This window comes from Tamandua tetradactyla, chromosome 13 (assembly GCF_023851605.1).
Source record: "Tamandua tetradactyla isolate mTamTet1 chromosome 13, mTamTet1.pri, whole genome shotgun sequence".
In the NCBI taxonomy this organism is placed as follows: Eukaryota; Metazoa; Chordata; class Mammalia; order Pilosa; family Myrmecophagidae; genus Tamandua; species Tamandua tetradactyla.
Genome location: NC_135339.1, coordinates 81,751,630 through 81,774,742, shown reverse-complemented (window position 1 = coordinate 81,774,742; position 23,113 = coordinate 81,751,630). Strand labels below are relative to the sequence as shown.

Sequence of the window (23,113 nt, the reverse complement as noted above, 5' to 3'; positions counted from 1 at the left end):
TGACCCATTAACCCATACCTGAATCCTGAGCCCCAGGCGGATGATGTAAGGTGACAGGTCAACGCCCAGGACCCTTTATTTATCTCACAGGCTCTGGGCACTCAGAGAAGACTAGATCAGTAAGGGGGGAGGTGCCTGTTGTCTCCCAGCATTTCTTCCCCACCCTACTCCACCTTCCCAAGGCACCGTCCTCTGGAGATGCCAGCAATTCTGGGAACTCTGACCCCACTCTCTGGGCAGCCAATCAGCAGATCACCCTCCCTTGGCTAGGTAAGTGAATCATAGCAACAGACATGTGGCCTATAAGTCAATCCAAACAGAGCCCATCTCAGAATCTGCCCACGAATCCTGGGGCAGAAGTACTATCTTTCTGTGGATGTTGCAGTTTGTGATTTGAGGCCAGGGTATGCTAAATTTTTTTTAATGCAGTTTTATTGAGATATATTCACATGCAATATAATCCATCCAAAGTATACAATCAATAGCTCACAGTATCATTATGCAGTTGTCCAGTCATCACCACAATCAATTTAAGAATATTTTCGTTACTCCAAAATAAAAAGAGAGAAAAAGATGAAAGAAACCCAAACATGCCACCCCCCTTATCCCCCCCCCCATTATTTTTTTAAACAGCTTTATTCACATGCCATACAATCCATTAATGGTTCTTGGTATAATCACATAGTTATGCCTTCACCACTACAGTTAATATGAGAACATTCCTGCTAATTGTTCTTGATACTAGAAGAAAAGCTGCTCTGATGGGGAAGACACATGGTGGAAGTCAGAGCTGGGAAAATTACAAGAAGTGAAATTGGTGCCCTATTGATGTCATGAATTTCTGGATCAAGCTATGCCTCAACCCATCCCACATCTGAAAAGCTTATTTACGAAGCAACACATTCCCTTTGTTTAAGGTGGTTGGAGATTTTTTTCCCCCCTAATTACCTGTAATTCAAAGCATCCTGATGGATCCAGTCAAAAATTTTCCTTTTTGCCTAAATGGAGCAAAGCCCAGTTTTGGGATGCTTCAAGTTATGAAAATACCACATTTTCCAACTGAGGAGCTAGAGGCACCAAGACAGGAAACGATCTGCCCTCAGCCACTCAGTAGCCAAGAGGGCTCTGAAGAGGAAATGCAGAGAAAAACTCCAAGCCCAGAGGCCTGGGGACTGGGCTTCCGGTCGCTACTTGCTGCATGAATCCCAGCAAGTCAGTGATCCTCTCTAAGCCACTCTTTCCTTCTCTGAAAAATGAAGGGACCTAAAGGGTAGGATGCAGAGGTCCTTTCTGGCTCTTCCTGCAATGACACTAAAGCCTCTCAAGAAGTTTCTCTGGCCAGAAAGATGCTCCAAGGACTGACTGAGACACTGTCTCAGACCCTCTTGAGTACTGACATCAGGCCTTCAATTCTGCAGCTGCACCGGAGACCGTCAGGTGACTCGGCCGGGAAATGCAGAAGAGGGCGAGTTAGACCTCGGCAAGGACAGCCACTCGGACAGAAGGAATGACCATACCCTGGCGAGCCCAGAGGAGGAGCCAGAACAATCATCTCTCTATAGGGGATTTCTCAGGACATGACAAGAGGCTAGCAACACAGTTCTCATGCCAGCTCCCTCTTCTACGCGAGTCCCAAAGATTTCCTCCACAGGAGGTAAAGCTGGCATTTGTGTGGAGGCAATTTCATGTGGTGGCTGTGAGCATGGCTGTGGAGTTTAACAGCCTGGGTTCAAATCCCAGCCTCACCTGTGTGAGTCTCTGTGACTGGGGGCAAGTGACCTGGCACTCTTCTCCCCGGCTTCCTCAGCTGTAAATGGGACTATCTTCACATTTACCTTTCAGGACTGTCGTAAAGATTAAATGGGACGTTGCCTATAAAGTATTCAGACCAGAACCCGACACATAGGAAATGCTTTACAAACACCAGCTATTAGCATGGATGTGGGTTTTCTGGTCTGTCACTTCTCCCTACCTTTGCAGAACTCCCTGTCCCCAGCTTAAAAATCCAGGCGTGGCACCTCCGAAGACGCAGGGATGAACACGTGACCCTGCCCTAACCAATCATAGCTCCCTATCTCCCGGGCACAGTGATTGGTCGATGGTGGGCACGTGACCTGAGACAGGTGTAAGAGGCCTCGTGGTGCTTTTGCCAGAACTACGAGGAAAGATGGTCGCTTTGCTCTGGGTCGGGGAGGTTGAGGACCCGTCAGCCTGGAACTGTGGGGAGCGTCCTTCCCACCAGGCATTGAGAGCTCCCTGGAGAATGAAGCCAGCCCGGGAGAGCAGAATGAGCGAGAGAAACCTAGTCCTGAGGTTACCTGAGCCCCCAGGCCAGCCCAGGCTATCTGACCTTGGGTTTAAGTCTGTCTAAGCACACAGGCAGGGGAGGTTTCATGGCCCACTTCTGTTAGGGGTAAACAGCCTGAGGGCAGGGACTATTTTGGTAGGAATTCACCACAGTTCTAAGTTTAGAACTCAAGAGTTTCTCTTGAGCTCCAGTGTGGAAATCTTGACCAATGTGGATGAGCCTCTTTCCAAAGTCGCCTCGAGGCCCCCTCCCCGAGTGGTTTGAGGTCTGAAACAAGCCTTGGAATATCGCCTTAACGCGCTCCTCAGTGGTGTGTGCAGGCGCCACCTCCATGCACAGATGGTTTACAGATCACCGCTCCAACGAGCCAGGTTCTGAGGGGGCAATAGGGAAGAGTGGCTGCTGTCCCAGCCCTTGGGGAGTTGGGGCTCTGTGGGAAGGGCGGCCAGGGTGTGTGTGGGTGAGCAGGCAAGATCCCAAGTGACAGTAATAAAAGGTCAAGTTAGACGAGTGTTAATTGTCAGCCACAGTGACAGGTCTCAGTGGCCTCTGTGACAGGTCTGTACCTGCACCTGTTAGCACCAGGCCCTGCAGACACAGCCGGTGTTCTCGCTGCCTCCCACTCAATCCAATCCCCCAAGGGGAGGGAAAACAAACCTTTGTATCCTTTCCCAATAAGCTGAGCTTCCCTAGCACAAACATAGAAGCAAAGTCAATTGCCTTGTGTCAAACTCCAGTTTTACTGAATTACGGAGAGAGTGCTACAGTGCTTATATGATTTGGGCAAAGTGGCCCCTCCCATCAACAATTTCCCAAAGCAATTATGAGATTTCATGTACCATATTGTGATTTCTTAAAGATTCATCTGACAGGATTTCTTCCCTCTCCATATGGCGTTTCCTGTCAGTATGGAAACAAGGCTGTTATAAACTCAAAGCACAGTAAACACCATGTGATTCCAGCACAAGCTGTCAGTACCTCAGTTGCAGGCCTCTCCCAGCTGTACATAGGATCCCAGGGAAGAAAGCCACTCATGAAAGTCCAGGAAGAAATAAAAGGACCAGTAATCAGCCTTTCGGATCCTTTTCTTAACCTCAAATTAAGATAAATAGGCTCATCTTCTGAGTTAGCACACAAAATAGCAACCACAAAAATCAAAGTGCAACATTTGCATTTCCTTTGGAAATGGATAAGGAAGCCAGAGAAGGGATAATATAAATTTCAAAATTGATTGAATTGACAGGAGGAGCTGAAAATGAAAGTTCTTGATGCATCAAGTACAAACAGGAAGTAAAGGTTGCTTCTGAAAAGTGAAATGACACCAAGGTTGGAAACATGAGGGGCTCTGCAATATATGCTCAGAGTGGACCCTTTCTGATTGTGTTGTTGAAATCCTTGGAGGGGGACACCATAACCCTCGTCCCCAATGTGGTCTGTTAGGGTTGGTAAGGAGGAGCATTCAGGATTCAGGGTAGAAGCCTTTGTCTCTGACTCTGTCAGGCTAGGAGAATTTTGGCATGTGGTATACCCAGGCATACAGGCAAAATACACACACACACACACACACACACACACACACGCAAAATACACACACACACAGATATTCTAGAACATAAAAGCCTGGCTCTGAGTCACGTGCCTCATAGGTCTTCTGCCAGAAACAAGTTCTCACTATGTAAGGTCCAAGGGGAAACCAGCCTTCCCTACCCCAAAGCATCCACCAACCATCCAATCATTCCAGTTCTACTTTCCGGTGGCGGGGAGGGGGGGTCCTTCATCCATTCATTCAACAGATTCTCTTCCAAGGTTTCCTGTTTTATGATCCTAGAAGGTTTCTTCAAGGCTCTCTTTTTAAAATCAACACATGGGAATATGTGGATGGGGCGGGGGGGGATACACCTTATACCCACTGCAGGTTAATGGACCAGTCACAGGCTTGGAGTTAGCAGCGGACTGTCTGCTGAGACCACAAATAGAGATGTGGTCTTCATGATGTGATGTCTGGCTACAATAAAGAGGCCTGGTGTCCTGGACAAACTGAGGAAGTTTGTGCAGAGGAAGGTGACTAGGAACAGTCTGGAAAGCCCACCATAAGATCTAGAGTTCTGAACTGTACCCTCGATCAAGGAGCAGGGCAGGGTGCAGACCCAGGGAGGGGCTGTGGCCTGCTGTGCACACGGGAGGGCGGTGAGAGATGACACCGGAAAGGCAGGCTGGGCTCAGGCAGCAAAGGGCTGGACAACCAGGCTCAAGAGTCTGGAATAGATTCAGTGTCCCACCAGGGGATTGATGATTTTAGAGCACAAATGACTCAAGTGCACTCTTAAAGATGATGTGTCACTACAGGAAGGCAGGTGCAGATGGGTTGGGGAGCAGGGCAGCTGACATTTACGTAGGAGCCAATGTTTGCCTGTGGGCTTAGATCCCAGCTTTTGGGCAGGGAGTGCAAAAGCCCCCTACGGTGGGATTCTATTTTGGTGGGGACTGACTTTAAGGAAATAGTATGTATTTAGTCTGTTCCAGGGCTGGACAATCTTTCCATCACCCAAGTATACCCATGGCTAGCCTAGGAAAACAAGGCTGCCATACCTTTCAGCAGCACGCTGAATTCCAGGCAAGCCTATGAACAGAACTGCTTCTTTCCAGTAGACAGTCCCTTTAGCAATATACCACACACTTGCTGAGCCCCTCTGTGTGCTGCTGTGTCCTGGGCAGGCAGGAGGCACACTCATAGAGAGGGCTGAGGAGTGCAACCACGTAATAATGCACTGGAACAAGGCTGCAAAAGTCAGGACTGCTGGGAGGTGTCTGAGCAGAGAATGCACAGACTCCTCTTGTATGTTGGGTGGATTTCAAGGGGTGGGATAGCTGGCTGGGGAAAGGGAATGGGAATGATGGGGTGGATGACAACAGGGCAGCCAGGGGAAGAAGCTGAGTCCAGGTAAAGAAGGGAGGCAAAAGGTCAAAGCCAGAGAAATGGAGCCAGAGGTCGGGGGAGAGGCAGGGAGGAGCCACGATGGGACCCCAGGTGGGAGGCCTGGAAGACCAGCAGGGCTTGGTGAAAAATGGGGAAAGGTGTGTTTGGGCCAGAGGTTCTGGGCTAAGTCTGTGACTACTGCAGGGTGCCAGAGGCACACAGTCCCTATATGTGCCTTTAAGAAGGACAGAGAAAGCGTTTGGAAGAAAGCAATAAGTTGCTTGGGGATGACAGGTGTGAAGGGTTCACCCTTCAAAGGAATCAGCAAGTAGTGTAAGTGAGGGGGGCAGCAAGTAAGTTTACTTGGTAATAGGTAGGACTGTGTGGAAAAATACATGTGTAAAGCATGTGTGAGCATGCAGAGCCAGTCACTTCCAACACTATCCTTCCCAGGCTGAGCAGATACTTGCCAAGTTGTGCCAACTAAGAAAGGATACAAGACAAGGAGGTCTCGTCCTCACCTCCACCACCCGAAGTTTCAGTGCCTTGCTGAATGCATCCCCTTGTCTCCTCGCTTGTTCTCATAATAAGCCAGACTGCACCAGCATCTCAGCCCATAGGCAAGGATACCACAGAGGAAGAGTGCTGGACAGGAAGTGGGGACAACTGGCTTCCAGTCTCAGTTCTGCCAATCAATTCTGTACAATCTTGAGCAATCCCTTCCCCTTTCTAGGCCTCAGTTTTTTCATCCTTAAAATAGGGAAATTAGAGTTAATTACCAAGTCCCTTCTCAGCCTGGAGAATTTGGGGTACTGGCTTCACAAAGGCAGATGATTAAAGGGACTTGGGATAGATTCCAGGGTCAACTTTGGAGCTCAGTTTTAACCAGGATTCCAAAGCTCTGTCTTTGTCCAGGCCCATTGGGGATACCTGGCCTGGCATCTTCTCCCTTGGCTGTAAGACTTGGGTTGGCAAAATTTCTGTAAAGAGCAAGATAGTAAATGTTTTAAGGCTTTGAGGGCAATATGGTCTCTGTCACAACTACTCAACTCTCTTGCTGTAGAGTAAAAGCTTCCATAGATAATGTGTAAGCAAATGGGCATGGCTGTGGTCCAATAAAACTTAATTTACAAAAACAGGAGCAGGGCCAGTTTTGGCCTACATGCTGACCCTGCTCTGAGAAGTCACTCTCCTTTTCCCCTGCACAAAGTGCTGTTGACCCAACTCCCCCAATTCAGCCTGTCTCCTTCCTGGGGACAAACAATAACAGGGATGAATCCAAAAAATATTATGCAAAATGAGACAAACAGACACAGAAGACTAGGCACAGTGGTAGAAAAAATTTGGAACTAATAAACTTTGCCACCAGGAAACCCCTGATACTGTGTCAAATGGACACCCAAATCAATAGGCCAGGCCCTTGATCTTGAGGCTTGCTCTTGTAAAGCTTATGTATATAGTGGAAAAGCTTAGCCTACCTATAGGTGTGCCTAAGAGGCACCTCCGGAGGACCCCTTTTTGTTGCTCAGATGTGGCCTCACTCTCTCTAAGCCCAACTCTGCATGTGGAATCATTGCCCTCCCCCCTACATGGGACATGACATCCGGGGTGAAAGGCCCCCTGGTGGATTGAGAGATAACTCCCAGGAATGAGTTCAGCCCTAGCACTGTGGGATCAACAATGCCAACCTGACCAAAAGAGGATAAAGAAGTGTAACAAATAAGGTATCAGTGGCTGAGAGAGTTCAAATAGAGTTGAGAGGCTACTCTGGAGGTCACTTAAGCAAACATCAGTTAGACAATGCTACCTATGATAACTTGCCAAACCCCAACCAAAACTATTTCAGCCAATCCTAAAGAACACATAGGGCAATATATAAGATTCTACAAAGCTTCCATGTACTAGGGTAACTTTCCAGAAACCTACAACCTCCAGGTGGGTCAAGGACCAGAGAAATCCTGAAACCTAGAGGGGCCATCCTTTCTAGAACATCAGGTAGTTCCATCTCCCAACTCCTTATTACTGAAAGCCCTTCCAACCTGAAAAAGTTAGAATTGGCATAGCCCAAATACCCCTAAAGAGTGGGATAGAAAGATCAAAGGTGGTGGCATTATATAGAGAAGATAGGGTTTAACAAACAAGTATGATTGCCAAAATCATTATATTTCTTTTAGTCTCCAGTATCTTAGAGCAGCTGGAAGTGAAAACCTAAAATTGTGGAATTGTAACCCATACCAAACTCTGAAATCTGTTCTACAATTAAATGTTGCACTGTGTTGAAATTTTTTGCCTTTTTGTATATATGTTATTTTTCACAAAAAAGAAAAAAGTAATGATAAAATATATATATATATTCCTTCTAGCCTCCAACGTTCTGGAGCAGCTAGAAGGAAAAATCTGAGATGATGGTATGGTAGCCCATGACAAACTGTGGGATCTGTCCTGTAACTACTTGTTGAAGAGTGCTTTGAAAACTATTGCTTTTTTCTTTCTTTGCTTTGTATATATGTTATATTAAACATTAAAAAAAATACATTCAAGGGCTGGCAAGGATGTGGAGCATCTGGAACTCTTATACATTATTGGTGAAAATGAAAATGGTACAGCCACTCTGGAACAGTTTGGCAGTTTTCTTAAAAGTTGAATGCACACTTATCACATGACCCAACAATTCTAGCACTCTTGGGTATTTTCCTTAGAGAAATGAAAATTTATGCTCATGCTAAAACCTGTACATAAATATTTATAGCAGCTCTATTCATAATCACCCCAAATAGAAACAACCCAAATGATGGTCACCAGAGCATAAACATCCACAACATGGAATACTACTTGGCAATAAAAAAGAATTATTGATAAAGACCATCACAACTTGGATGAATCCTAAAAGGCATTATCCTGAGTGAAAGAAGCTAGTTTGGACTCAGTGTGAGTCCATTTACAGACCATCCTCATTATTCATGAATGCCATACTCATGAATTCGCCTATGCACTAAAAATGTTGCAGAGTGTTCTCAGTCATTCACAGCTGCGTGCCTGTGTGGAGCTGGGAGAGAAGGGGTGTCCCAGCTAAGGTCTGGTAAGTCTAATTCAGTCTTCATGGAAATCTCATAAAGCATAGCTACGCGAACAGGAAAATCAATTCTTAAGACACTCTTGAAAAGACAAAACTATAGTGATGGAGAACAGACCAGTGATTGTCCGGGATTAGGAGTAGGGGGAGGACATGATTATAAAGAAGAGAGAGTTTTTTGAGATGGAACTGTTCTGTATCCTAATTAAGGTAGTAGTTGCATGACTCTATATGTATGTCAAAGTTCAGAGAACTGTACATCAAAAGAAAAAAAAAGTCAATTTTACCAAATTTTAAAAAAGATAGGTGCTGTAGATCCCATTTATCTGAGCTTCTAGGAAAGACAAGCTTAGTGATAGAAATCAGATCACTGATGGGGAGGAGATGGAAGGAGGGGACTGATACTTTTGTAAAACTCAAAAACCATCTACAACTTTCCATGTGAGTTTCACAACACCCAACTACTATAAACTCTGTTCAGTGAGAGGAGTCTACTGATCACACACCTGGGTGCTACTGCAATGTCAAATTGCTATGGAAGTTTCCAAACACGTATTGTGGATTTCTGTGCTTATCATGGACCAGTAAAAACATGAGCCACACTTTGTATAGCACTGCTCTAGAAGCACAAGTTGTTTTGGGGTCTTGTGGTCCTCTCTTGGAAGAGCCATCCTTTCCCCTATTCATAGTAATTCTTCTTAGCCCATGAGACCAACCCCAGCCTCAGAGACAGACCAAGGCCTCATCAACCTGAGTCTTTCCTGGAACTTTTATTGGCATTTTAGGGGAAGTCACTTTTTTTTTTCTTTAAGGTCTTGATCGCTGAGGACTCCAACAGCATAGGGTTGCTGGTGGCTATCTTGAGGAGAGACCTTACCTGAGAATGAAGTCAAAGCTGCAGCAAGTAGAGGACTAGTGTTCTGATAATGTTGTTTTAGGCCTGGATTCAGCCATACCTGAAGCCATGAGATGCACCCTGGACATTCCAGTTATGTAAACCAGTAGACTTCCTTTATCCTTAAGCCAGATAGATTTGGGTTTATGTCATCTACCACCAAGAAAATGAGCTAACTAATAAGGCTTTCAGCCTCAAAGAGTATTCGGAAGACTCAAAATGAAAACCTATGTGCAAGGGCTTTGTAAACAAAGTGCTACCCTGGAAAGTCACCAAAGCAAGCTGCTGCTGCAGCACAATTAAGGAACTCCTATTCTCTGTCTCCACCATGCAGCTACACGAGTAGCACAACATCTCAGAACCACCAAAGCACCCTGCCTGAACCCCAAAGGTGGGCCAGTCTCCTTCCCTTGGGTGAAGACTTCTCCAGAGCTAGCATGGGTGGGGAACAAACACAGGCTTGCGTCTCCCTCAATCACTGGGCCTGAATCACACCTCTACCCTCTAGCTCAGCAGTTCTCAACTGGGGAGATCTTAGCAATTTTTCCCCCAGGGTCACTTAGCAATGTCAGAAACATTTTTATTTGTTATAACCTGTGTGTGTGTGTGGGGGGGGGGGGGGTGTTGCTATTAGTGTCCAGTGGATAGAAGGCCAGGGATGCTGGCAAACATTCTACAATGTGCAGGACAGACCTCCACAGTATAGAGTTGTCTGGCCCCAAATGGCAGCTGTGCTGTGTGTGAGTTGCACCGGCTGGCAACACCACCATTGCAAGTCTCTTAACCTCTCCGAGGCTCAGCTGCCTCATCCACCAGGTGGGCAATCCTGTGACCCAGGATTAACAACAACACACGTGACCCTAACCCGGGTCCTGCCACAAAGTAAACAGTAGCCATTCAGACAGGTTGCATCTCCTCTAGAAGACTTGGGGTGGGGGGGTGACTCCACATTGGCACCAAAGAAGGCAAAAGTGGCTCCACCATCACTGAGCGCTTTGCCTGTGAGCGGTGGGAGGGTGGGAACTGGGGCCCTGCCTGCCCTTCTCCCGCTCACGCCGAGCCACACGCATGCGTCCCAACAGCAACCCATCCAAGGTTAAAATCTCACAACCCACCCGCATTCCTTCAAGACTCATAACCCCCAGTAGACTTCAACATAGAAACGATATTGATAGTGAAGATAAATAAATGCTGTCACTGTTTTCATTCTTTTCGAGTGACATGAAGTGGGAACATACTTTCTTAATTAAGAGCCTGTGGGATGGAGAGGCCCGGAGGTCAACAGGATTTTCCCAACCGAAGGCCAGAACCCAGGCATGTGGCCATAAGGCGCCAGTGAAGAGGAGGACACTCACCCCTCCACAGCCCAAGCAGGCTTTAGCCCCTTGTGGATGGGAGCAAGGACGCAGTGGGGGTGGGGTGGGGGGATTGGATGACTGAAACCTGCTTGGGACTGTTTTCATTGTTGCCTCAGGCGCTCCTTGAACGGGGGCCAATGAAAACGCACGTTCCATTTCAGCAGTAAGAGCAAGACCAAAATGTGGCTTCCTGAGGAAATGGAAAGGCTAACACAGGAGCCCTTGGAAATGAAACCACATGTTTATTGTAAATGGGGAGGGGGTGGGGGTCCAAACGCGATTCCTGGAGTCAACTCTCTACCACTGGAGTTTTATTTTATTTCATTTCACTTTACTTTCTTTTTCCAAAATACCAATTTTCTTGGGGGGATGGGACAGGCTACTTAAAGACAGATGTGAGGAGGCTGAAGGAAACAGAGGCCTGTGTGCCCTTCACTTTTGCCATATTCCGGATCGCAAACAATAACCAGAAAAGTGATTTGAAAACAGCTTTCTCTGAAAAATTCCAGCCAGAGCTGGAAAAAACAATCAGGCATTTGCTCTGAGGAAAAAGCTCTCTGACGTTGGAAAGGCGCGATAGCATCAGAGATCACGGCAACTCTTCACAGCCTACCTCTTGGAAGAAGCAGGAGAGGAGAAGGGAAACATTTGGTATTTGGTTAGCGACAGCTGAGTGGGTTCTTACTTCAAGAGAGATGTTTTTATGTTTATAAAAAATGACATATGGCACATTGCACAAACACACCCAACCAAACCCCATCTTTCTATGCCTTTTGTTCCCCTCATTCTGGTCCCCAGTTACACTGAGTGCCTTGTACTTGTCACATGGTTTTGCATGATTAAAAATATTAAGTCCAAGTCTTACAAAGGTTGGTGGCACCTGGACAAGGCACATGTGAAAAAATACTGAGTTGTAAGGTGTTTAGGCCTGGCTGCCAGGGAGGGGACAGGGAGGGAAGTAGGCGTGGGTGTGGTGGGGGGGTGGGGAGATCTTGTCTGTGGATTTGTGAGGGGAGTGAGAAGTGGGTTGACGTGGGCTTTGAGGGGAGCCCAGTCCAGCAGCCCTTACCATGCCCGCCTCTTTGACGAGGGTCTGGGTCTCTGAATTGAATACATCTGAAGTAGCCAAGACCCAGGAAGTCTGGAAAAAGGCAGGGGGCAGAGAGGGGCAGGGCATGGAGCATATTCCACCACCACTGGGCGGAAGTGGGCTGTCATGGGCCCCCCGTGTCAGGCAATGACCTCTCCCTTATCTTCAAGGCCAAGAAAAGCAAAGAATTTAGACGCTCCCTTGCAGTGGGAATGAGAAAACTAGATGGGTAAATGGAGGGGTGGGGTGGACTGGGGGACCAGGGCTACGTGGCAGGCAGTTATATTGTGCAGGCAGTGATTGAATGGAGCCCTGGCAAGGGGACAGAGCTGGGAACCTCGGTCCTGGCCTGACTCTTTTGCTTCCATCTCTAAGTGGAAAAGGTCAGAACCACCGAGTTCCAAGCCAGCCTCCATGTCTGACAGCCTGAAGGGCTGTGATTCAAACCTCAACTTCTGTGCTTATAGCTCAGGACAACCACCTGGCCCAATTAGCAGTGCTGGCTCTTTAAAATGCAGCGGTCAAAGGAAACACACCCTTTTTTTTCTCCTATTTTTTTTCTAGGTTTTCAGTTTTTTACAAGTGAGGGGAAAACAACTAAAAACATATCAGCAAAATCACTGTGTTTAGGAAGGAAGGCCTGGAAAGCAAAGGAGCTGTGACCACCAGACCTCTGCTCCTTTTGGTGCAGGAACCAGGTGACACATGTGTGCCCTGAAGAACTCCATGCTTATCAGAACTACAGGTGCCCCCTGGCAAGCTGGGGCTGGTCTGCCGGTCCCCTCCTCCCTCCTCAATGCCGCGAGCTGAGACTGGCCTGCAGCGGTGCCACCCACCTCACCCTGTGAATCGGAACCAGCCTGCAGCAGTGCCCAGCAGATGAGCTGGGGCTTGCCTGCAGCAGTGCTAGACACCTGGGAAAGCCTGGGTCAGTGGTAAAGCTGTGTTCGTCCAGGCCGCCCAGGGCCTTCCCTTGCTCAGGCCCTACTCATGACCACCCAGGGAAAGCTACTTTTATGAGAACCCTCTTTCTACACCTTTTTTTTCTCCTTGAAAAGAAATTTCCATGCAGATCCAAGCAAAAAAATGGAATCTCCAGGGCCACACAGCTGACCAGTTGCATCAACTCCCTGAGTGTGGGACCCTGGCACCAGCATTTTATAAAACTCCTCAGGTGATTCTAACATATGGTCCACACTGAGAAGCCCAGCATGCAACAGGAAGGGCCAAGATTAGTTCAACATTTTATCCCAGTACCTGAAGCAGTGCATGGCCAAGTACAGTAGCATTTGGAAAATGAAATAATGATTAAACAAATGAATGAGCAGATGAATATAATATGGAGAACATACGCTTCCAAAACGGGGAGGATAAATGGTATAAATACTCAGACCCACCCCTCGACACGTACCCCGTGTTTAAACTGCCAGAAATGAGGTTCTCTCTGAAGCAGCTGGATGATAACAAGTCGCTCCTGGCCTGGAATGTGGAAAGAGGCTCCCCTCCAAGGGGAAGAAAGGCCCGCTGCGGCCCTCTGGGCTCCAGATGGCAGGCTGAGGCCGGGCGGGGCCAGGCCGGACGCTGTGCCTGGCTGCCCCCATGGCTAGCCCAGAGCCCCCAAAAGCAAGGCAGGGACATGGGGCTGAAGCCGGGGGCCTGGATTTTGCCTTCCACCCCAACCTCTGACTCCTGTGTGACCTCAGACCCATCATTACCCTCTCTGGGTAATGATCTGCCTTTTACAAAGAGAAGCTGATGTTCCAGGGGAGGCCCTGACTCCCATTTTGGTAGCTCCACAGGGAGGCTGTGAGGAAAGGAGGGAAATGGCAGAGGCGCAGGACTCTCCCCGACATCAGAGTCCCACTGGGGTCTTTCAATCCAGAGCGGCCTCCCGTGGTGTTCCGGAGGCACAGCAGGCGTGGAACTTGAAGACGGCACTTCATGAAGGTCTGGGAAGGGCCCCGCTCTGTGCGCCGAGGACCTGGGCTTCCATCTTGGTCCTGCCAATGAGCCCTGCGGTGGTTTCTTCCCTTCTCTGGGTCTGTGTGTCTCTCAGGTGGTACCCTCCAGGTATGCCCTTGCATGACAAAGCCTAGCCCCCCTTTACTGGAAGCTGTCCCTGGGCTCCAGGGAAAGGTGGGGGTGCTGAAGCTGCGGGAGTCCATGCCCACCTTGTCTTCCAGGGCCCCAGGGACTGGCTTCACCTGAGCTATGAGCTAATAAAGTAGAAGCCACAGGAGGGCGTGGCCAGGAAGAGGCTGGGCGAGCTGGAGCCAAGGTAAACAGCAGCCTCCATGTAGACCCGGCTCCTCCTGGCCCTGCTTCTTCCTGAGCCGCTGGCCAGGACCTTGTGAGGCTCGGCTTTCACAGCAGTTCTGGCCGAAAGCGGCTGGAGCAATGTGTGCCAGGGAAGGTGGAAGGGACTGACGGTCTCCTGAAAGTTCTCCAGAGGGGCTGAGGTTGGGGTGCTCAAGAAGGGATGGGCACATTTCCAGATATATGGGGCTCACCTGATGCCCTCAGGGGTGCAGCTTGTTGTTGACCAAAAACAAGCAGAGGGAAAGCTGGAGTCTTGCTTCAGACTTCGCTTATGAACTCAGAGGTGTCAGGGTTTTAGATACAGATTTTTAAAGAGCTTGTCAGAGCTAGTTTTCAGAGATGACCTTTGGGTTGGACAGTGGCCTTCCCAGCCCTGCCACCTGGTTTATAATCATAATAACTGAAATGATAGCAGTCAACATGAGCTGAGTGCCTACTGTATACCAGGCACAGTGCTAGACAGGCTACATGCTTGTCCAATCAAGCCCCAAGATGACACTATATAACAGGTGCTATTATCAGCCCCACTGGTTAGATAGGAAAATACAAGGCTCTGAGAAGGCCCTAGCACAAGGTCACAGAGCTAGCAAAAGGCAGATCTGGGATTTAAACTCAGCTCTTCCTGACACTGGACTGATTTCCCTGCATCTTTTACTTTACAGGGGTCCAGGACAGCAGCAGATGAGGACTGGGGAACCTGAGAGGTAGATGATATCAGTGGCATCATTTGGCAGCCTCCAGGGGCCAACAGGAGAGAGGGGCACCCGTGTACCCTGGATCAACCAATGACCCACTGGTCATTTGGTTTCTGTGGGCCCAGGGCTGATGTGCCCTTTCAGTCCAGGCATCTAGGGGGTTGTGAACTCTCTCCTTCCACCTGGAGCCAAAAGACTAAAGTGTGGAGGGAAACACGGCAGCTGAGGGGCTGGCTTGGCCAGCATGGGAGAATTATTTGGAATGTCCTTCTCTCCTCTCCTCCTTCTCCTCTAGGAGGCCTGAACTGAGTCACAGCCCCTGACCCCTGCTCTGATCACGTGTGTAATTTACCTGCTATCTCCTATTTTAGGCTGCCGCCTTAGGAGTTGGCCTTGCCTCCCAGCCAAACTGTAGATTCTTTTTTTCCATCCTACCACCCCTTTCTTGTCCCCTACAAAACTACAGTCCAGGCATCTATGAGATCATCCATAAATAAATGACCAATGAAAGCAAGAGCAACCATGAGGAAAGGTATTCACTAGGATGTCGTTTACACTTCATTTGTTGAGACAAATCAGTTGCTCCTTTAAGGGAGAGGTATTAAAGCCCCTGGCATCCAGAAGTAAATACTTGGCTTTTAACAGGGTGTTGGAATTGCATTTCACAGCACATTCCTCTGCTTGGACCTACACCGAGGCAAGTCCTGAAGCTAGCAACAGGATAGGAGCCCAAACAGGGCTGGACCCGGCTTGGAGCAGACAGGGACCAGGCCATCTTGTTTCCTGCCATATCTCCAGCGCCCAGCGCAGAGCCTGACACAGAGTCAGCATGCACTAGCATTTGATGAGTAAACAGACGAATAAATTAATGACTCAACTCAACAATTTGCCAACTCTTGTCTATCTTTTAACATACTTGTTATATTACTCTTTTTTGGGTATGCTATATGATGGGGTCACATTTCATTCTTTTTCCATGTGAGTATCCTGTTATTGCAACACCATTTGTTGAATTTCTTTGCTTATTTGTTTGTTTTGGGGGAAAGTGCATGGGTCAGAAATCGAACCCAGGTCTCCTGCATGACAGGCGAGAATTCTACCACTGATCTACCTTCGCACCCCTTGTTATGTTACTTTTAATATACTTGTTTCCGAATTTCCCCCAGTGCTGGGCCAGGTTACTGAGTGGCTCACCACACAAGGAACGAAGCCCCTTCCCACGTGGACACTCCTCCCGCCACTGTCCCTGTCACAAAGTTGAGAAAGGTCATGTTAGAGGGAAAAATAAACCTTGAAGGAAACCTAGTCAAACATCCTCATTTCCCAGATGGGGAAACTGAGGCCCAGGTAGGAGGAGGGTCTCATCTTATTCATCACTCCAGGGCTTGTTTATTCTACCCAGCTGTTCTAGGCCCTGAATCCGTGGCTGCAGAGAGTGGCTGAGGGGAAGTCCTTTACTAAAATGCAAAGATCCTCACCCAAAGGTCCCAACAGTTCCTGGCACAGAGACCACCCCCCCCCCACACAACACAGGCCTTTCAAAACTCCCACCTGGAACTTGGTATCTTGAACCCCAAAATGTGGCTGCGGGGGGGGGCCATGGTGGCTCAGCAGGCAGAGCTCTCACCTGCCATGCTGGAGACCTGGGTTTGATTCCCGGTGCCTGCCCATGCAAAAAAAAAAAAAAAAAAAGTGTAGCTGCTTCTGTTGCTTCCAAAAGCCCGTGATCAGTCCACACAGGTGTCTCATATACATCATCAAGGGCTGTCTCCCCAGGGAGCCAAACAGACACTTTTAATCATCAAGGGGAGAAAAAGCAAAATGCCTCATGCATTTTCATTTCTATCTAAGTGAAAGAGTACGATCAATTTGTCAGCATGCAGTACCACTTCTTGCCAAGTATCACTCATTTTATTCTTGGGTTTGTTTCATTTTTTTTTTTTTCTTCTTCTTCTTTTGTGAAATAACACTCCTTTCAAATGGAAGCTTTCTCAATTACACAAATACCCAGCTGAAACGTGCAGAACCCAAAACACATGCTCTTTCCTTCCTTCTTTCTTTAAGAGTCCCACATATCATAACTGTCTAGACCTCATAAGTTGTCTTAGCCTGGAGCTCTATTCTGTTAAAGCTTTCTCTCTTCCCTGACTGCCAGAGTCTAAACAGACATTTTGACAGATATTTAACTGATGCTAAACCTAATCAGTCTCATCCTCAGCCACTCAGTTCAAGATAGATAACTAGGAAAAGGAAAAAAAATTACTGTGATGATCAAAGAATGCCACTGTAGTAAAACTCTCATTTCTAACTGGTCTAAAAATGTAACCCATAAGGACTGTTTGTTTTAAATTATTCCTCGCCAAGAACAATGTTCAGATGATTGAAAAATTCCACACTGGAAGCTCCAATGCTTACTTATTTTTCCTTCTGAGCACCTGCATGAAGAGAACCTTTGCTCAGAAAATATACCTAATAACGGACAGGCACCCTCTCAGGTCTTCATAATCAGGAAACTGCCTCAAAAAGCCCTCCTGAGGATTTCTTTATGGGGGCCTGGGTTCTGAAAGGTCAGGCTGTGACTGTGTTTTGTTCTAGATGAGTCAGGGCCAGTTAAAGTAGGCGGCTGGAGCACAGTGGGGGGTGGCTGGGCGGAGACAGAGACCCATCATTGCAGACTGGGGCCTCACCGGGCCAGCAGCTGGCAAACCCCGGCGTCTGTGCAGCTGGTTCTGTACTGGGAGCCTAAGCAACCACCGCTGGGAGAGAAACCACTCAAAGCACACAGTTCCTCCCAAAGGTGACTTGTAATGGAATTTCCCTTCCAGAAGCGCAGATCTTAGGGATGCTGTTCAAAGTAGGAGTTAAGTCAGAGGGGGCCAATAGGATACCCTAAACCTCTCGCAGATCAGAGATGAAGTTAACAGCCTAAGCCCAGACCAAAGCACTTGTGGGGCTCCACTCCCAGAATCGAACATTCCAGACCTGGCTCCCTTCTGGCTGTGGGTCTCCTTGTTTTCTAGCCCCTTTAGATTCACATCCAGGTTCACTCAGCTCACTTAGCTTAGATGGGATCAGGTGGGCAGCTCCCTCGCTCTCTTCCTTTCAGACTACTTTATTGAGAACTTACTTTGTGCAATGCATTGTGCTAGGCCCAGAGGACCAAATGATCAGCAGAAACACCTACCACATTTGCTCAAGGCACTTACAGTCTAGCTCTAGATTCTTCTTTGGTGCTGACCTAGAACTTCACCAGGATGAGAGGAAGTCTCATCTACCAAATCCAGGGTCATGAACTTCATGGACCACCTGGACCCCTACCCTAGCTCAATCCCTGGGGCAGAAACAGCTAGCTGTCACCCGGGGTCATTTCATCATAATGTTTTCTGTAGTAATAGACCCCATTTTCAGCTGGGCACATGGCCATCCAAAAGGAAGACTACATTTCCCAGCCCCCCTTGCAGCTAGGTGCAGTTATGTGACCAAGCGTTGGCTACTGTTATGTGAGCAGAAATAATGGCTTCACATTCTAGGTTACACCCTTAAAGGGAAAGGATGTGTTCCTCTCCCTTCCCTTTTACCCTCCCCATAGACAGAATGCAGACATGATGGGGTGCTAGATTGGACCACACAGTTGAGGGCAACACCCTAAGGACAGAAGGAACCTGGGGACTGAATGACCATGTAGACAGAGCTTCCATAGCAGCCCTCAACACCTACCCTGCACTTTTCCACAAGAGAGAAATAAACTTCTATCTTGTTTACACCAGTGTTAATCTGGGTCTTTGCTAAAGCAGCTGGACCTAAATCTACCTGAGAGAACCAGGTCCCAGCTGTAGGATCTTTTGTGAGACAGTTTCTTGGTTCTAAAATGGAGATAGCTACACTACCTCCAGTGATGCCACCCATAAACTCACCTTTATAGTCAAGGTGCTTGCCACAAACGCCGGGCACAAGCTAAGCCCTCTCCAGATGCTGTCTACTGTTTTGACAAAGAGCAATTGCTGACATTCTTGCTGAAATCCCCTCCACCCACCCCCTTCACTTCCCAACTGGGAAAGAGCTGGAGCCCCAGGTTGCCAACAAGTGGTAACTGAAACCAGCGTTCACTCACCTGAGTCTCATCTACCAAATCCAGCTGAGTTTGAGATATGCCTTTGCCACTGAGTGGGAGCCCAAGGCTGGCAGCATTCCTCAGCGCTCAGACAGTCCATGCTGTGTTAAAAGCAGCTTACCCACCCGGCCTCACTGTGGTGCTATGATAATGCTCCAAAGTCCCATGCCCCTCACCCAAATCTGTTTGAGTGATTCCTTAATTAACTCCTCTTGCACCTTCAGCCTGGAAGGGAGCGTGCATCCTGGTCTGTAATTAATCAAATAGAGAGTTTGTTTCCCTGGTGGAATCAAGCTACCCACACCCCAAAAAGCACATGTTCAAACTCAAGTAGTGACCTGAAACGAAGAACATTCCTTCCTTCCTGTCAAACACTATTTAGTTTTCCTTCCCGGCAATATCCCGGGTAATCCACTTTGAAAGAATATCTTAGTATGAGTTATACTTTGGATGCTGAAAGGTTCTGAAGCCAATAGAACTGTTTCTGTTGTACATTACATGAAATAAACACCATGGTTCCAGGAACTCCAGGCAGCACATTGGGAATCTCATCTCTTTTCCCAAGATGCAAGTATTGTGCAAAACTGCCCTTGTCCGGGCCATGTCAGGTCACTCAGCTCTGCAGCTCTCTGGGGTTCCTGAAGGATGTGGGCAAGGGGCAAGCTCAAGGCAAAGGAAAATGCCAGCACCTGGGATGTCACCAAGTTCTCTTCCATGGTACAGGAAGGTGGGTGATGTGCGGGCATTCAAGGGAGCAGGCATCCGGATGGGCTTCGACCCCCGGTAGCGGCTTTATTTAAATGGCTAAACACAAGGCTGTATACAAGGCTAGTTCGGGCTTCCTAAGAATTCATGTTTTTTTCTTTTTAAAAAAATATCTGATTCAATAGACCGTCTTCTTTCTCATAGTACCTTCACCCCCGATGAGCACAGAGCACAAAGTGTGGGCAGCCTGCAGTTGGCACCCACACTTCCTTAGGATACAGGTTACCCGTCAACTCTGAACCCCTCCAAGCCTGGCTCGGCGCTGGGCACCCAGCACTGACCCATAGATGGGCTCCTTTCTCACCTCTCCTCCAGGGTATGCAACACTGATGTCCTTTGAAATCTGCTTGGGTAGTTGCTTGATTAACTTCTCTCCCCACCTTCAACCAAGAGCACAAGTCCTGGTCTGTCTCATTTGTGGCTGTATGCCCCAGTGCCGAGAGCAAGGTCTGGTAGACAGCAGGCTCTCAAAAGTGAGAGAATAAATGAACAAATGAATGGATGGATGGTGGTTGGGGCTTGCTGAATAAGAGAATGTTTTAACCATGATGAAGAAGATGAGGCCTCCCCATACAGGCCGTAGCTACCACAGCTGTATAGACACTGGTAAATGTGTGGGCATGTGCTCCTGTTCACCCACCTGGACACTTAAACACTTACAGCTTAGGGACTTCAGGTTCATTTGGCACCTACTACAAGCTGCATGATTTCACTGAACCCACCAGCACTTTGTGGAGTAGAGAGTGTTACCCTGCCCAGCTAAATGGAAAACCAGGGCACAGCCAGTACAAGGAACTCCTCTAGGTCACATGGCAGCAGTAGGGAAGCTGAGATTTAAGGGCAGGTCTTTTTGACTCTGAGGCCCATGAGCTTCCAGCCAGCACCAGGCAATGGGGATGGAGACGGCCTGGCCAGGACACCTTCCTGGAGGCCCTCTCTGCTGTGCCTTTATGAACCAGAGGGCGGGAAGGACAGAGGAACCCACCACTTCAACCAGGGAAGCCAGTGGAACCGTGGTCTCAGAAACACTCATGAGTCTCCCTCGGGCAGAGAGTAAGATTCAGCATTCCCGTCATTCCCAGCAGGGCCTGGGAACAGAACATAACCCAGAGGGAAGAGCTCTAGGCCAGGTGCAGAGCAAGACAGAGGAGGGGTATGGGGTGGGAAGAAGTATATTCCCTCTTAACCAGTTTGGAGTGCTTCTAGTACTTCAATATGGAGCTGCAAGATGGGCATTTCCCCACTCAAACAGGCTGCAGTTTAAACTCTGAAAAAACAACCTACTAAATGCCGTTGGAGCCCCACCAGGTGCCCAGGGTGTGCCAGGCCAAGAGACAGACAAAGGAAAAGCCAAAGACAAGAAATGGATCAGGGTCACAAAGGAACAGCAACCCTGTGCAGAACCAAAGCCACTCTGGACCCCTCAGAGGGCTTTGTGCATGACCCTCCTAAATTTAGAGAGCTAGGCACCACAGAAATGTAAATTTTCTAAATCTGGCAGTGAGAATTGCCTTCACCAGCCACATCCAGTGTGGGGGTCTTAGAAGAAAAAAAGGGGGAAGCCACTGGAGGAGGAAGCAAGTAAGTTGATAGCAAAGGCTAACATAGGAGATGCTGTCCTAGCACAGTTTATCTTTGCAAAAAACCAACCTCAACCAGCAGCAGCCAGGGTCACAGCAGCAGGGTCTGCCTACCACATGTGTCCAACCTGTGGCCATACCTGTCCCTGCTGAAGGAAGAATCCATGAGTGCTCAGCATGACCCTGCCCTTATTTGCCTGTCCCTGCCCACCTGGGATTTTGTTCCCTTCTGCATTAAAGATCTGGACGCCCTACCTGATTGGCTGTGTCAAACTACAACTGCCTCATCAGGCTAAGTGGGGACCAGAGGGTCCCCTCATGCAACACCACAGAAAGAAAGTGGCTTCTGGAAGACAGCCACACTTATATGAGTTGTGAGGTTGGGGTGGGGACTGCATGTGGGGCTGCCCTGAAAAAGGCAAGTATTTTCCTACAGGCATGTACCACCTAAGCCCATCATGTGTGCACATGCATCAACACACCTGCAGGACATCACACCTCTTCCAGGAATCATTGGATGGTGCCCCATATCATCCAAGGGTTCTTATACAATCATTCTTTGAATGCACAATGACAGCCATCTCGTAGTGTGACTGGGCAAAGTGGGACAAAATAGGGAGGGGACCTCGAGTGTATGATCAAAAGAGTGAGGTTTGAGGCTCAGCTCTGCCATTTACAAGCTCAGTAAGTTCTGATATATCACTTGGTTTCAGTTTCCTTGTCTGTAAAATGGGGCTACTAACTCTCTCTGCCTGGCAGGTCTCCTTGAAAGAGCAGTGGAGAAGGGGTAGATGAGAGCACAAGAGGATGGTGCTTAGGAGATGAAAATGCTTTGCAGCTCCTCCCCATACCCGGCCAGACAGCCAGACAGCCAGCCAGTCAGCCTGGAAGAAGGGAGCCAGGCTGCAGGATGGGAGGGCCTGAGCTGGGGCGTGAGATGGACGTGGGTTCTGTCCTGGCCCCATTGCTCACCATTTGTGTGACTCCAGGCTACTCGCATGATAAAAGCAGCTACTGTTCCCAGAGCCTTCGCTGCGCGCAACGCAGGCTCCATCTGTGTCATCAGCTGAGCAATGGGGATGAGCACCCACTTCTAGGGGTGGGTAGAGGACAATTCAGCTGCTAACACGGCATGGCATCAGATCCGGGACCAGCCATGCCTACTGGGCGGCCATCCCAGAATGCTGCCTCCCAGTCCTTGCTCAACCCTGGCCCAGGGGCACTGGCTGGTGCTCTGGGAACTCAGACAGACAGGACCGTTGCTCCCTCCCTGCTGCACAATGGGGGAATCAGCCGAAGCCTGGGAAAGACGTTTATGGCACTGTGCAAGGCTCACATCCTTTCCCCATGGAGGCCTTTCTCTCCTATTTGGGTATGGTTGATGCAGTCCCAGCAAGAGGATGGGGATCTGCTGGGCAGATGTAGCCTGGCCTGGCTCATGAGGCTGCCTCCACACCTGGTCCAAAATCCAGTCCCCACAGGGCCAAGGCATGTGAGCCACTCCTTTGCTGGTTGTGGGGGGCCACTAATGATGGAGAAACCCCAGTACCAAAAGTGGTACAAGAGGGTGCACAAAGAAGAGGGGGTGCCACGTGACCAAAGCAGGCAGGCAGTGGGGAGAGAGGTGGGAAGTGGGGGTGGGACACTTGGAAAGCATCACATGTGGCGCTGAAAATGGTGGGCCCCAGCAGGTGTGATTTTGAGCTGCTGTTGCTATCGTTGAATGGACTTCAGTCACAATTTCTCTGGAACCCGGATGGAGGTCTCTGGAGGGCAGCCAAGCCAACGACAACTCAGAAACTCTAATGCTTTCCCCTAAGGAGCAGGAATTCAGGAGGCAGCAGGCAAAGTGTGCACCAGAATGGAGCATTCCCCACCAGAACTGAAGGGACCCCATCACTGTTAGTGACCTTGGCCCCTCCCAAAATATCCCTGACCCCTAGTGCCACTCGGTGTCTTGACCACTGCTGCCTTAGCCTCCACCTACCAGGGGACACATTTG

General features: G+C 48.7%; 1 protein-coding gene and 1 long non-coding RNA gene across 5 annotated transcripts in view; one reads left to right on the top strand and one right to left on the bottom strand.

The window, feature by feature from the left end:
* Positions 1-23,113, bottom strand: part of GRK5 (G protein-coupled receptor kinase 5) — a 250,757-nt gene that overhangs the window by 82,174 nt on the left and 145,470 nt on the right. Inside the window, exon 1 of one of the 4 annotated variants that reach the window (XM_077126189.1) lies at positions 1,973-2,128. The exons of the other annotated variants lie outside the window; for them this stretch is intronic. The gene's annotated coding sequence lies outside the window, so the exon portion shown is untranslated. Of the gene's footprint in view, positions 1-1,972; positions 2,129-23,113 lie in introns of those variants that run through there. 4 annotated transcript variants of the gene reach the window in all.
* LOC143654358 (uncharacterized) lies at positions 13,896-15,532 on the top strand. Its single transcript, XR_013161778.1, has 3 exons — positions 13,896-14,100; positions 14,623-14,664; positions 15,324-15,532. It is a non-coding gene; the product is annotated as an uncharacterized LOC143654358 (long non-coding RNA).